General features: G+C 51.6%; 1 protein-coding gene across 1 annotated transcript in view; it reads left to right on the forward strand.

The window, feature by feature from the left end:
- The first annotated feature begins 11,307 nt into the window (after positions 1-11,307).
- Positions 11,308-13,149, forward strand: part of LOC104038998 (gamma-aminobutyric acid receptor subunit alpha-3-like) — a 72,000-nt gene continuing 70,158 nt past the window's right edge. Inside the window, exons 1-2 of the mRNA XM_075720348.1 lie at positions 11,308-11,385; positions 11,417-11,466. The gene's annotated coding sequence lies outside the window, so the exon portion shown is untranslated. The remainder of the gene's footprint in view (positions 11,386-11,416; positions 11,467-13,149) is intronic.

Raw genomic sequence — 13,149 nt, forward strand, 5'->3', positions numbered from 1 at the left:
TCCAGATCAGTAATTATTATATTGAATAAGACCAGATCTAGTCCTGATCCATGCATTCCCGCCTGCTCTCTCAACACTTTTCAGCTTGCCATGATGTTACAGCTTACAGTAATGCAATAGCACATCAGTCCACGTGAAAAGGTCCCTCCCAATCTGGTCAGAATGGCTTTCTTTTCAAGAACAAAAATATATCAGACTTGGGAAAAGAGACCTCTACTTGTGCTGTTAAACAGAAGGTGGAAAGAGAAGCTGCTGTAGTGGTACTTTTCCTGCTGCAGCTCCTGGCACCTTGGATGGCTCCAGATCTGCAATCCACAGAGCAAGGTCTGCTCTGCTGCTCCTGGCAAAATGTGTGAGCCTGCTCCCTCTGTGAAAGCTGATTGTGGGCTCCTGGAATTTAGCAAAGCTCTTTCTTTTCTTTCTGCCTTCCTAATTATCATCTCTGCATCTGCAAATTGTCAGGTTTTCATCAAAATCTGGTGGGTTTGTATGGGGAGAAATTTCCACTTATGAAAGAAAAAAATGTCCTATTGAAAACCTCTGGCTGGGGACCTTTCAGATTTGCTCCAGAACATGTGCCCTACTAAACACCACCTCCACAGCCTCCCTCCAGACAAGGGAAGCTATCTGGGGGTTGCATATCTAATGCATAATGCTTCCCACTGATCGCTTACCCTTTTGTATAAGAAATGTAACAAAGTAGCCTGATTAACTGGGATTGAAGGAATTAAGCCTGTGTTTGTGGAGATAATGATCAATGAGGTCTCTTTTAACACACTTGTTACACTGGGCTTCCTTTGATTGGCATATCAGCAGCTACACACCATAAATTACCTTGATGGATTCCCCTGTGCATCTGAATTTAAAAGAGATGAGGCAGAGGGTTATTTTAGTTAATATTCCAGTGTGTGATTTGCCAGGTGCTGTGCAGCTTCTGTCTCGACTTGTAACCTCTGTTCTTTCACTTCTAAAGTCCTGACCATGGAAATAGCACTGAAGCTGTCCTTGAACCTGCCTCTAGGCTTTCTGTAGCTCCTATATTCCTTGACCCAAGAGTCCTTTCTTCCTGGACCATTCCCTAAACAGTATATGCTCTTGATGCCTTGAGGAGGGAGCAAATGCTGTGAGACTGAGGCACTTTAATTACTGACACAAACTTTTGGCAGGACCTAGCAGGTTCTCCCAGGTGACTGGCTGGGGCTGCTGGCATGGATCCTGGGGAGAATTAGCTAAAGAAGTGTTCCTGGATGCATGTGGGTCCACAGAAGAAATTTTGGTGCCTCCCCACTGCAGCCCATTAGCAGTGAAGTGAGAGGCTATCTTCCTCGGATTAGAAAGCACTTGAGGATGTCATTTACTCAGGCAGATTTCCCAGCTGACTGAGCATTCTTATTCCACTAATTACAAATCAAGAGGGTGGCATGTGCAGTGGCTCCTAGGCAGGAGGAACTCTCCTCCCTAATGGTGGGGCTGGCTGGACTGGGAAAAGCAGAATGGATCCTGCTAATTGTTATCATCTCCCTTCCTATCAGTTGGAACAAAATAAAGGTTGCTCTGGTAAATCCTGCGAAGTTTGATGCTCAGATGCTGCAGCTGGTGCCCTCTAACAGCTGGGGCCCAAGTCCAGCCCTGCAGGTAAAGTGTATCAGCACAGGGGGTAACTCAGAGCCAGGACCCTGGCTCAGACTGGCTGCTGCTTTCAAGTCACCTGAATAGCCCAGGACCTGGGACAAGGGAGGCATATGAAGGAAATAACTAACCTGAATCTTTGGCAGGTGTTTGACCAAGCCATTGTAGGCCTGTCTTGTTCTGACTGTTTTCAGCTGGTGTAGGAGGGAGAAGACCTAGGAAAAGTTGCCATTTCAGATTTCCCAGTATTGAAGGCTGGTGTGCTTTGGGATATGGGGCTGAGTGGAAGCAGTGATGCTCATCACAGCCCAACCAGACTCAGGTCTTCCCTCTGTGTAGGGCTGTTCTGGGTCATGCAACTTGGCCTGCTACGAGTATTGCTGGTTTGGGGGCAGTTACAGCAACTCTTTTCTCATCTTGAGTGTCCTTTGTTTCCCTGGGCCTGTGTCTTCCTATTTGGCTGAGGCTGACTGCATTTCCAGAGGCTCCACGTCCCATTACCAGACACCTGATAGCAGCGGCAGAACATCTGCCTGTCTCTGTGCCCTGTGGCTCTTCCTCCCATGCATAGCTGCTTTGGTCTGCTGTGTGCCTTCCTATCATCAAATGCACAACTTCTCTTGCTGCTTGTCTCTGATCTGTTTACACTAAAAAACCCTCCTGAAGCAGGCATGCCCTTGGAGAGCATTGACTATTGGTGGTACATTTATAGGCACAACTACAGCTGGATTCTCCAAAGCACTGTGCCAGGAAGGAGTCCCAGCTGCCTGCCCTGGGACCCATAGCCTAATGTCTGTCTGCCTCACTGTTGGCCCAATTCTGGCAGGCAGCTGGCATAGTGGTTTCCAATGCATGTGTCTGAAGGTGTTTCTAAGAGTGGGGGTCACCACCAATCCTAATGAAATTAGGGATAAAGAGGGCCTGGACTGATGGATAAGCCAGTCCTCCAGCATGCTTCCTCCCCAGCACCAGCTGTGCAGTTGGTGTATGCATGAGAAGCTGTGTGAGTGACAGGGAGACAACCCTTGGGTTTTGAATTGCCCCTTTTTTTGTGCTTCACCACAGGCAAGGACAAGGCTAATACATAAACTATTTCTGAGCAGTTCCTCCTTTCATTAACTACTGAGCTTCTGGCTCAGCCTCAGCTTCCCACACAGGTGCCTCCAGGAGCCAGCAGCTGGAGTGTCCTGCCTCCCGTGGCCACCACTCACTGTAATATTATGAAGAGCTCTCATTACCTGGGTCTCTGCTGTTTTGTTTCAGCTAATTAGAGCTGATGAGATCCACTCAGTGTTAGGCAGTTGCCTGTCCCTTAGCTTCCTGTGGTCCCTGTAAAGTTTACCAAACATGACAGGATATGAATCCTTTCAGGGACCATAGCACAGGCAATGTGGTGACATTTAGAGCTCTTGTTGAAGTAGCAGGTTCAGCTGAAGTCTTAAGGAAACTTCTGCTCTCCTGCTGACAGGCTCTAGCTACAACCGTATTGCAGGGCTAACTATCCTGATTAGAATCATAGAATCGTTTAGGTTAGAAAAGAACTTTAAGATCATCCAGTCCAACCATTAACCTACACTACCAAGTCCACACTAAACCAATCAAGGGTAGACTAGACTAAACCATGTCCCGAAGTGCCACATCTACCCGTTTTTTGAACACTTCCAGGAATGGTGACTCCACCACCTCTCTGGGCAGCCTGTTCCAATGCTTGACTACCCTTTCCGTGAAGACATTTTTCCTAATTTCCAACCTAAACCTCCCCTGGCGCAGCTTGAGCCCATTTCCTCTCGTTCTATCGCTAACTACATTGGAGAAGAGACCAACACCCACCTCACTACAACCTCCTTTCAGGCAGTTGTAGAGAGCAATAAGGTCTCCCCTCAGCCTCCTCTTCTCTAGGCTAAACAACCCCAGTTCCCTCAGCCGCTCCTCATAAGACCTGTGCTCCACACCCTTCACCAGCTTCGTTGCCCTTCTCTGGACACGCTCCAGCACCTCAATGTCTTTCTTGTAGTGAGGGGCCCAAAACTGGACACAGTATTCCAGGTGCAGCCTCACCAGCACCAAGTACAGGGACACAATCACCTCCCTGCTCCTGCTGACCACACTATTCCTGATACAAGCCAGGATGCTGTTGGCCTTCTTGGCCACCTGGGCACACTGCTGGCTCATGTTCAGCCGGCTGTCGACCAGCACCCCCAGGTCCTTTTCTGACAGGCAGCTTTCCAGCCACTCTTCCCCAAGCCTGTAGTGTTGCATGGGGTTGTTGTGACTGAAGTGCAGGACCCAGCACTTGGCCTTGTTAAACCTCATACAGTTGGCCTCAGCCCATGGATCCAGCCTGTCCAGGTCTCTCTGCAGGGCCTTCCTACCCTTGAGCAGATCGACACTCCCACCCAGTTTGGTGTCATCTGCAAACTTACTGAGGGTGCACTCAATCCCCTCATCCAGATCTTTGATAAAGATATTAAACAAGTCTGGCCCCAAAACTTGATGGAGAGGATGCTAAAGTTGCTGTTTTCATGGAAGTACAGTCAGTCTCCAGATGTGGTACGTTCCTGAGTGCATCAGAGTTCATACTTCCCTTGGGATTTCTTCTCCTAATGGCCTTTGCACCTGAAGCTCAGCAACATCTTTGTGCCAGGAGGCTCACTGCTGTTTGGTGTGCAGCTGTAAACTGAGCTCAATTTATCAAGCTATGATGAGACCAGGGTCTCCTTTGAGTTGACAAAGCAAGCTGAGGAAGGTATTTGGAGGGAGGGAAGAACTGGATTAACATATTCCATGTAATATGAACATAGGGCATTTTCCAAACGCTTCAGCTAGTCTTCTCAGCTCCTGCAGTTTTTAGTGTGAACCCCCTCATATTTGGCCCTGTTTCAAGTTCCAGGTTTCGGCTTCATACCACTCTCCACTTCCTTTTGAAACAAAAAATGTGTTCACAGCTTTGTGGATGCAGAGACAAACCCAGAAGGACCCTGGATCAGAAAAGCAAACAAGCAGGACTCTTAAAGCCAGCCTTCCTAAGCACTTGATTTAGATGAGGGTTAGGTACCTAAATGGCTTAAGCATATTCGGACTTGACAGGCATGCGCAATGTTAGAAATAGAAATGCTGAGGCATCTAAAACCTTATGACTCCACAGGGGGATTTTTGAACTGATGCTGCTATTCTAACTGCAGAAGAGAAAAGAAAGAGTACATGAACAGGTCTTTCTCTCCAGGTTTATTTTTGCCCTTGCCAAGGGACTGCAGGACAAATAAAGTCTCTTTCAGGCCCATTAGCTTTTATGAATTTGTTCCGCTGCCAGTATATAGTTTTTGAAATTCGAGACAGCTATCCCTGCTAACAGAGCTCTGGTACTTCTCCATGTAGCTGGACCTGGCTTCTGGAGATTTGGATGGACGTGTTTTGTCATAGAAACAAGGCTCCAGCTCTTTGCTTTGCCAGGATGTCCTGAGACACAGACCTCGAGCTCTGCAGTGTCCTGCAAGAAGGGGTTTTTAGCTCTTTGAGTTGTTGTGTGGGTATACATGTTGAGCATCTATGTAAAATGAAGATGCATAGCTATCCCAATGCCTAATTCTGGATTTCCTTTGGCATGTCTAAGCTATGAGTAAAACGCCAGATATACTGGAACCCTTATCTAAAGCAGCAAGTATTATGTGATCTTGTATAGAAATGCTGCATTGTGCCTCAAGCATCCCTAGGGATTATATATGTAGCTCAGTACCTCTCAGGGAATGTGGAAAGATGAGGAAAAATTACAATCTTTTCCACCAGTGCATGTTAGACCTGTTTGTTTTGTCATGGATTGTGTCTGTGACCTCAAGTGAGCCATTTCATGACACTGGCTTAGCCCATCACCTTCTTCTTCCCACCAGCCCAGCCCTGCAATGCCCCAACAGCTTCTAAAGATGGTGCTTCCTTTCCAGTGCCAACATTATCAGGTGCTTGAGATGTATGGATGAATTGACAAACTGCAGAACATGTGGGATGCAGAGAAAAATCTCTCTCCATTTCCTAACTCTAAGGTTTAGAGGTGGAGAATTTCAGCAGCAAGAACACATTTTTGCTGTGTGTTTGAGAGTGTGAAAAGAGCAGCACGTCCTGCAGCCCCTTCCCAGTGCCACAGCGAAAAGGTGTGTGGGAAAGTCTGCTTTTGTGGGGACCAGCAGATTCTTAGCAGTCACCTACTTTTCACTTGCCAGTACGTGAGGTAGCAGCCAGTGGGTTTACTGGTAAGGTGGTGCCCAAAGGACAGTCCTGATGAGAGTGCACTTTGAAGGGGAGCATTGCCTTTGAACCGTACTCGGGGAAAGGTTGCTCTTGAGCTCTTTCTTGATACCAGCGACAGCACAGCATTTTAGGTGGCTCTTTGTTCCTTCCTGGTAGGCTTTGAGGGCTTCACCGTGGACAAGGAGGGGAGGGAGCTGCCTTACCATGGGGGAAGGAGATGCTGCTTTTCTGCCTCAGCCCAGTGCTATGTCTGTCTGCTGCGGGCTGGCCCAGGACTCTGCTCCTGCCCAAAAGAAGAAGAGTACCAGCTCATCACTGGTTTGTAGGGGTGCCTCCAGTTTGCCTGCAAACTGGGAAAACCACCAGCTTTTTGACACTGTTTCTTTGGATGACTGTTAGACTTTGCTTGAGAGGTGCAAACATGGTGCCACAGAGGGCAAAGAGCAGTTTTGCCGTGCCTGCTGCCTGCATGGCACAGCCGCAGCAGGGAAGCTGGGAAGGTGGCAGCAAAGCTCCCAGTACCGTGCAGGATGCGCGGTGACCTCCATCTCTGACCGAGGACGCAGGCAGGTGGCTTATTTATGGCCGAGGTGAGGTAGGGGTCTCTCTGAGTTAAGCTGTAGGCGAGTTGCCATGGAGATGGGCTAATAAAGCACCAAGCAGCAGCCAGCTCTGACGCTGCTACGGTTACAAGGAGCAGGTGGGTGGGGAGAAGGGGCAGCTGGCCCGGTGGGGATGGAGAGTGAGAACAGGGTAGCACCAGGAGAGTGGGGCAGGAGTAGGGTCTGTAGGGCTGTTGAGATGGCCCTGGGTGCTTTGAGAAAGGAACGGGTGATGGGAGAAAAGATCCCCCTTCGCCCAGCTCTTTGGGAGGGGGGTGTCAGCATGGTGCTCCTTGGCAGTGAGGGGGACCAGCAGCTTTCAGGGAAGGGGTTGGATCCCTGTGCAGCCAGTGTATCTTTTGCTCTGGTCTCCTGCCTGCATCAACCACCTGTCTGCTTAGTGGCTGTAGGCTGGCTGCTTCCCCCAGCGGCATGGGAGGGCCTCAAAGTGGATGTGCGTGTCAGCTTGCAGAGGCCACCTCACACAGGACTGGTGTGAAGGACTCTGCTGTGTTCAGAGTTAGCTTATGTGTGTAGAAAATATGCCCTGTTCCATACCAGGGTGGGTGCCTGCACACAGAGTGGTCAGGACCTTTCAAACTGCCGTGTCTTCCCTGTGCTGATAAGCCTTCAGCCTCAGAGCAGGTCTGCACCACCCAGTGCCCCTGGGGAGCTGTGCGTTACCAGGGCATGTCTCCCTTGGCGTGCTGCCCTTCTGCCTTTCAACACTGGGGAAGGTCATTTGTTGCCTGACTCGGTCCTCCATCCCAGCCATCGCAACATAACTGCAGCCAGCTCCCTTGGATACTGAGTATGGGTATTGGGTAGGATGAATGGGGATGGAATGGACTTGCCTCCAAAGAGGTGGGTGTACTGGAGCTGTGCTACACATCCCTGAGCTCTTGCTCCAGTCTGCATTTTCAGGAAGCACCCTCCTTGCTTTGCTATAGTAAGGGTTAAGACTGCAGTCCCATTCAGTTCAAGGGCACTGTAGCATGGACCTAAAACTAAGCGTACTTTTATTCTGACTAGTTGAGCAGGGTGATGGGAGGCAAAGGCTTAGCTAATTATTAGCAAGATATTCCCAGGCTGCTGTACTTCCATCTTGAGAAGTAATATGGTGGCAGCCGTATTTTAACCTTGATTACCGTAAGAAGGGTTTTGCCTCAAAGCCGTCTCCTCCTGGAGTGTGCCAGAGTTCAGGCAGGTGTTCCAGCAGGTAAAAGAGAGCAGGGTGGTGGTGGTGGGGGTGTTATATATTTCAAGAAGGAAATAAAAAGCCTTATGATGGAGTGATGCATTAAAAGACAATTGCTTACAGGTTTCACAAGATGGTTTTATGTCTCCTAAATTGATGGATGTATCCACAGAGACTGATGCTCTTAGTGGAGGGTTACTTTTCCTTCTGAACAGAGCAGAGATCAAGACAATTCCAGCTAGCTAATGGCAGCTATTGATAACACTACCTCTGCCCCCCCAAAGAAAAGGTTGTCTAAAGCTGGACTTCTTGAGCTAGCTAATGCCTTCTTCCCCAGCCAAAGTCTCTCCCCCCCAACAGCATCCCCTGTTGTTCAAAGCCACCCTGTGCTACTGCTGAATAGCCCTTGTGTTTCAACGCTGTCATTGTGCACTAGCCAGATGGTAGGTGTACTCCCCTCCCTTACGGGCCAGTTGGCTTTCGGCACTGGCAGGTGTGAAAGAGGAGTTCCACTGCCTCCATCATTAACAGGGCCTCCCTTGATGTCTCTGCAGGGCTAGCTGGTGGGGGGAGCCAGCCAGCCCTTATTGTTGCAGCCAAACCATAACGGGGACAGATCATGCAAAGCTTTGGAGTCTGTCTGGTGTGGCCTCTGAATTCAGGAAGGATTTGACTGGTGGAGGTTTTGATTATTGCTGTTTGGCAGCTAGAAGCAGGTCTTGCTGTGGTGCACAGGTGCTGGCTCTGCATGAGCTGATATGGTGTGGAGCAGCACATCTGGAGGGGCGGAAAGGGTTGCAATGTACATGTCCACTGACTTCTTCATTTAGGGTGCTTTTTAGGTGCTGTATCTCTTGCTGTGCTCTTAGCAACTCACTGTTCATGTGGTTACACCCTTGTAATTTCTTACCTTGTGCTTTCTTTCCTGTCTGACCCAATTATGGCCACTTCCCCCACCTTTGTAAGGAGAACTTGGTGTGGCTACAAGGGGAGGGATTTCATCTGAATTTTAGATTCTTGGAAAAACTTTTGCTGTAAAGCACATTGTGCCCAAGACTATTTCAGGCTGCTGGCAGTGTCAGAGGAGACCTCTGAGCAGAGGAGGCAGTCTTCGGAGAAGGCATCTCAGAGCGGAGTGAGATATGTTGCTCCTGGGGAAGTCTACGGCTGTTGCTCATGGATGAACAGGCCTCAAGAGAAGCATGGTTTCTGTTGTCTGTGGCTATTGTTAGCACTACTTAAATCTGTAAATCTTGGAATGTTCTTCAATATGAGCCATTTAAAATCCTGAGTCATTTCTGTCTCCGGATATGCTTGTCTCGCTGATTCTGTTTCATGCCTGTTATCATATCCAAGGCAGTTCATGCCAGCAGCTGAGTCAGTTTGGAAAGGAGGAAGAGCAAGTATTAGGGCCTCTTCTGCTCTCAGCCTCCAGGCAACCAATGTTCTTGAGTTAGCCAGGTCCTGTGTCTGGTCCCACCTCTGGGCACGGTCATCTCAGTGATATTCTCCAATGGAGTGTCATGTTCCAGTGGGAAGATGGTGGACCAGATCCTTGGGGCTTTTAGCCAAGTAAATGGCTGTGCCTTGGGACTCCGCTCTGAGCTCTTCCCTGTTCCCTCACCAACACTCTTGTGTTCACAAACATATAAATCAGGAACAGAAGATGTGCCTTAGAGGAAACTTAGTTGTAAGCAGAAATTCAGTGTGAATAAGTATAGCCAACTTGTGTTGCTCATGGGGCTCTTCCTTAGCTGACCATGCTTTGAGTAGGAGGTTGGACTAGATGATGTCCTGAAATCTCTTCCAATGCTGAATTTTCCTATGATCCTATGATTTGCCCCAGTTGTGGAGACCAGCAAAAAAGCTCCTCTGCTAGCATGCACATACAGCTCTTGAGTGATGCTGTAGATTATGGCAGGAGGAATTCAATGGAGAAACAGACTTTTTAAAATGGGAACAGCCCCACACCATGTACTGGTTGCTGTCATTCATGTATGAGCAGTCAATTAAAATGTTAGCTCTCCACTTACTCAAAAGTAAGCTCCCTGCAGCTCAGGCAAAATATCTTTCAGAGATCAGAAAACAGTAACTCGAATGCCTGGTTGCCGATGCTTCAGAATTGTCCTGTGAGTATTTAATCTCCATCGGCGTGGGTTGGATGGGGTGTTGAGGGTTGGAGAAACCTATCTTGATTACATATGGTTTGTGGTAGCCACAAAGTTCCTGTAAGAGAGCCAAGTGTTGCAGTAACACTAAGGACTCTTCCTCCTCTGGTCTAGGAGGTGTCAGATTTGATTGTGGGGGCACTGTGTTGCAGCAAGCTCAGTTTTTGCTCAAGATGTTGGTCTTCAGAACTTGTGGGACTTATCAAGACTTGCCTATGGCCCCTATCCAGCAGAGGAAAGCAGAACTCTACTGGCATTTGAACTGCTGCTAACAGATACAAGTCTGGATACCTGGATTAGTAAAGACCATGCTCAGATCACAGGGAGCTGAAATTTTGCTTTGAAAGAGAGCCTATGTTCTCTTCCTACTGTCCAGAAACAGGTCATGATAAATGCTCCATCTCACCAAAGTCAGGAAGGCTGTAGTCTGGAGGGGTGAGTGATTGCCCCTAACTTTCTCCTGGAAGCAAGAACAGGGTCATTTTCTGATATCAAAATGCAGAGAACTGACAGTTAAACTGGATTTAATCAGTCATTCCTTGAGGGCCCTTGTCCTGAAGTATGTTGGCATGTTATTTTAAGTATTCAAAACCAAGAGTATTTTGATGGAATTTTGGGGTGGTCAGTAATGCCTGCAGTTATGATCCTTTATCTCTTCCCGCATCCCCAGTGATGGAGGAATGGTTATGTACCTTGGAGTCACAGCTGCGGCTGAGTCTTGCAGCGCGTGTTTAACAAGGAGAGCTCTGCAGGGACAATATATTTTGAGTGCGCCTTACTGTCAGCTTTTGCCTTCCCAGCTTCACTGTCGCGGCTCCGCAAAACCTCCAAAGCCCAGCCAGGTCTGTCCAGCACATCACGCATCGCCCGTCTTCTGGGGTCCCCGCGCTGCCACGCTGAATCGGTCCGTGTTTTCACTGCCTAATCCTTGCTGCGTTTTAACCTCTCTTCCTCCCGCCCCCTTCTCCACATTTGTTTTCCTCTCTGTGCCATTTTATTGCGATATAAACCTCGGCAATTCCAAGTTACGAGCCAAACTTCCCTGCCCTGCCGGCAGACCCGGGATTCGGCCAGGCCTTGCAGCGAGGAGGCAGGTTGGCAGGAGCTGGGGCGCAGCGCACCCCTTGGGGTGCTGGCCACCTCCTTGAGGAGCACCACCGCCTTGGGGAGCTCCCCCCTTCAACAGGTAGACGTTGGGAGCAGCCAGCCTTGCTCTGCTCATCCTCCTGCGCGGAAAGGATGGCGGGGGCTGCCGCGGTGCTGCGAGGCCGGGGTTTGGCGGAGGGCCCCGGGGCATCGCTTGAGGTGGTGGCCCCAGCCCGGGGCAGGGAGGGCGGCAGCGCCCCGTCCCCGCCGCCCGCGCTGCGGGGAGGGCAGCTCCGCACAAAGCGGGTGGGTAAACCCTCCTCCGGGGCGCGGGGAGGAGGAGGAGGAAGGCGGGGGGATGCTGCTTCCCTCCCTCTCTCCCTCCCTCCCTCCCTGCCTCCCTCGCCGCGGCCGGAGGAGCGCGCAGGCGGCGGCTGGCAGCCCCGGCCGGGCGGCACAGCGGGCTCGGGGGCGCGCAGCCCGGCGGAGCGGAGCGGAGCGGAGCGGGCTCCGGCTGCCCCCCGCTGGGGCGGGCGGCGCGGCGGTGAGTGCGGGCGGGGGGCGGCGGGGCGCGTCCCTGCTCCCCCCGGGTCTCCTCTCTCCGCTCCGCGCCTCCCGGCGGCTGCTCCGAGTGGCGGAGAGCCGCCCGGCCGGGGGCTGGGGCTGGGGGGCGCGGGGCAGTGCGGGGGCAGTGCGGGGGGCAGTGCGAGGCCCCGGCCGCGGATGGGGCTCTCGGGTGCCGCGCCGCCCCCCGGCTATTGTTTACGGGCCGGTGAACAACAGGGGGAGCAGCGGCCCCGCGGGGGAAGGGGGCTCTGCCCTGCTCGCATCCCCCGGGCAGGGGGGCTTGGGAGGGCGGCCGCGGGGTCGGAGCAACTCCGGAGCGTGTGGCTGCGGAGCGGAGCGGCCGCCCGAGCCGTGCCGGGGACCCCCCCACGCTGGGGACACCCCCCCCCCCCCCCCCCCCCCGCTGGGGACCCCCGGGGCTCCAGCCTGCCCGGCACTGCCGGCTGGAGAGCGGGGAGAGCTGTAAGCGGCTGCGATGGAAAACGTCTGGGCGAGGACAATACTGAGCCCCGCTCCGAGAGCTAGACGGTGAATGCAGGGGAAGGGCTGAGCGGGGAGAACGGTGTAGTAAAGCAAAGTCAAATTTCCCCCTGAATCCTGCAAGCCAGGCCTAATGGACACTGATGCCGTGTCGGGGTGGGGAGGAAAGGGGGGAGGGAAAGGACTTTTGGGGGCTGCAGTCTCTGAAGCTGGTATGGGAGGAGAGGGAAAAGAGCTCCAGATCTTTCCTCCTCCCCCCAGAGTTACTAGGACTGAGATATGGATCATTAAAAAGGAGTAGCATAATGCAATTAAGCATTAGACAGTTCCCACTGCAACACTTATCCATTGTTCCTCACTCTGCCTTCTGCCAGAACGATTCTCGTCTGGACAAGAGAAGTATAATTGAACAAATAGTTCATTTCCCTGGCCAATTGCATCCGTAGTCTCTCCCCTGAATTTGCTGCTGGCTGGCTGCAAATGCAGCAGCGTCCTCAGACAGAAACGGAGTACCGGGACCCTCTGGTGAGACTCCTGCTGTGGTGGGCTGGCCAGGAAGAGCAGCTCTGAATGGCTGCTCACCTGAGTTGTTCTGATGGCAGCAGCAGAGCAGGTTTGCTCCCTTACCTCTTGGTCCTCTTCGCTTCCTTGTGGGAAGTGTGAAGAAGAAAAATAACAGGTGGTGAGGCAGGTCCAGCCTGCAACTCGAAGATGCTACGTGTGGTTCAGGCAAGTCCTCTCCTTTCTGTAGTCTGTCTCTTAACTTTCTCTTTACCCTGGACGATACAGGATTTCAGGCTGTTTTGAGGTGATGCTGTTTCAGTGGAGTTTGCCGGCCTGCCCGTCAGCCTGCGCCTGTGGTGGCTGGGTGCCCCGCAGCGCGTGCACACACAGGCACAGAGGCAGGAGCGCGTGAGCCCAACTCTCCTGCTCTTTTCCGAGAGACCCCTGAGCAGCTGGAGGGGTTGTGGCTGCATCTGGGCCCCATGGTACATGCTTGGCTGGAGGCTGCATCCTTTCCCCTGGAATATCCTCCTGGTTCGAAGCATGCAGCAGAGCTCAGCGCGTGGGTATGCATAGTTGCATTCTCTGCACCACTGTGAGACACGCTCAGCACTGGGAGGCTGCTGCTTTTCCTCGCTTCTGGAGCTTCTCATCAAAGGTCTGCATCATGCAGCTT

The sequence above is a fragment of the Pelecanus crispus genome, chromosome 13 (genome assembly GCF_030463565.1).
Source record: "Pelecanus crispus isolate bPelCri1 chromosome 13, bPelCri1.pri, whole genome shotgun sequence".
NCBI lineage: Eukaryota > Metazoa > Chordata > Aves > Pelecaniformes > Pelecanidae > Pelecanus > Pelecanus crispus.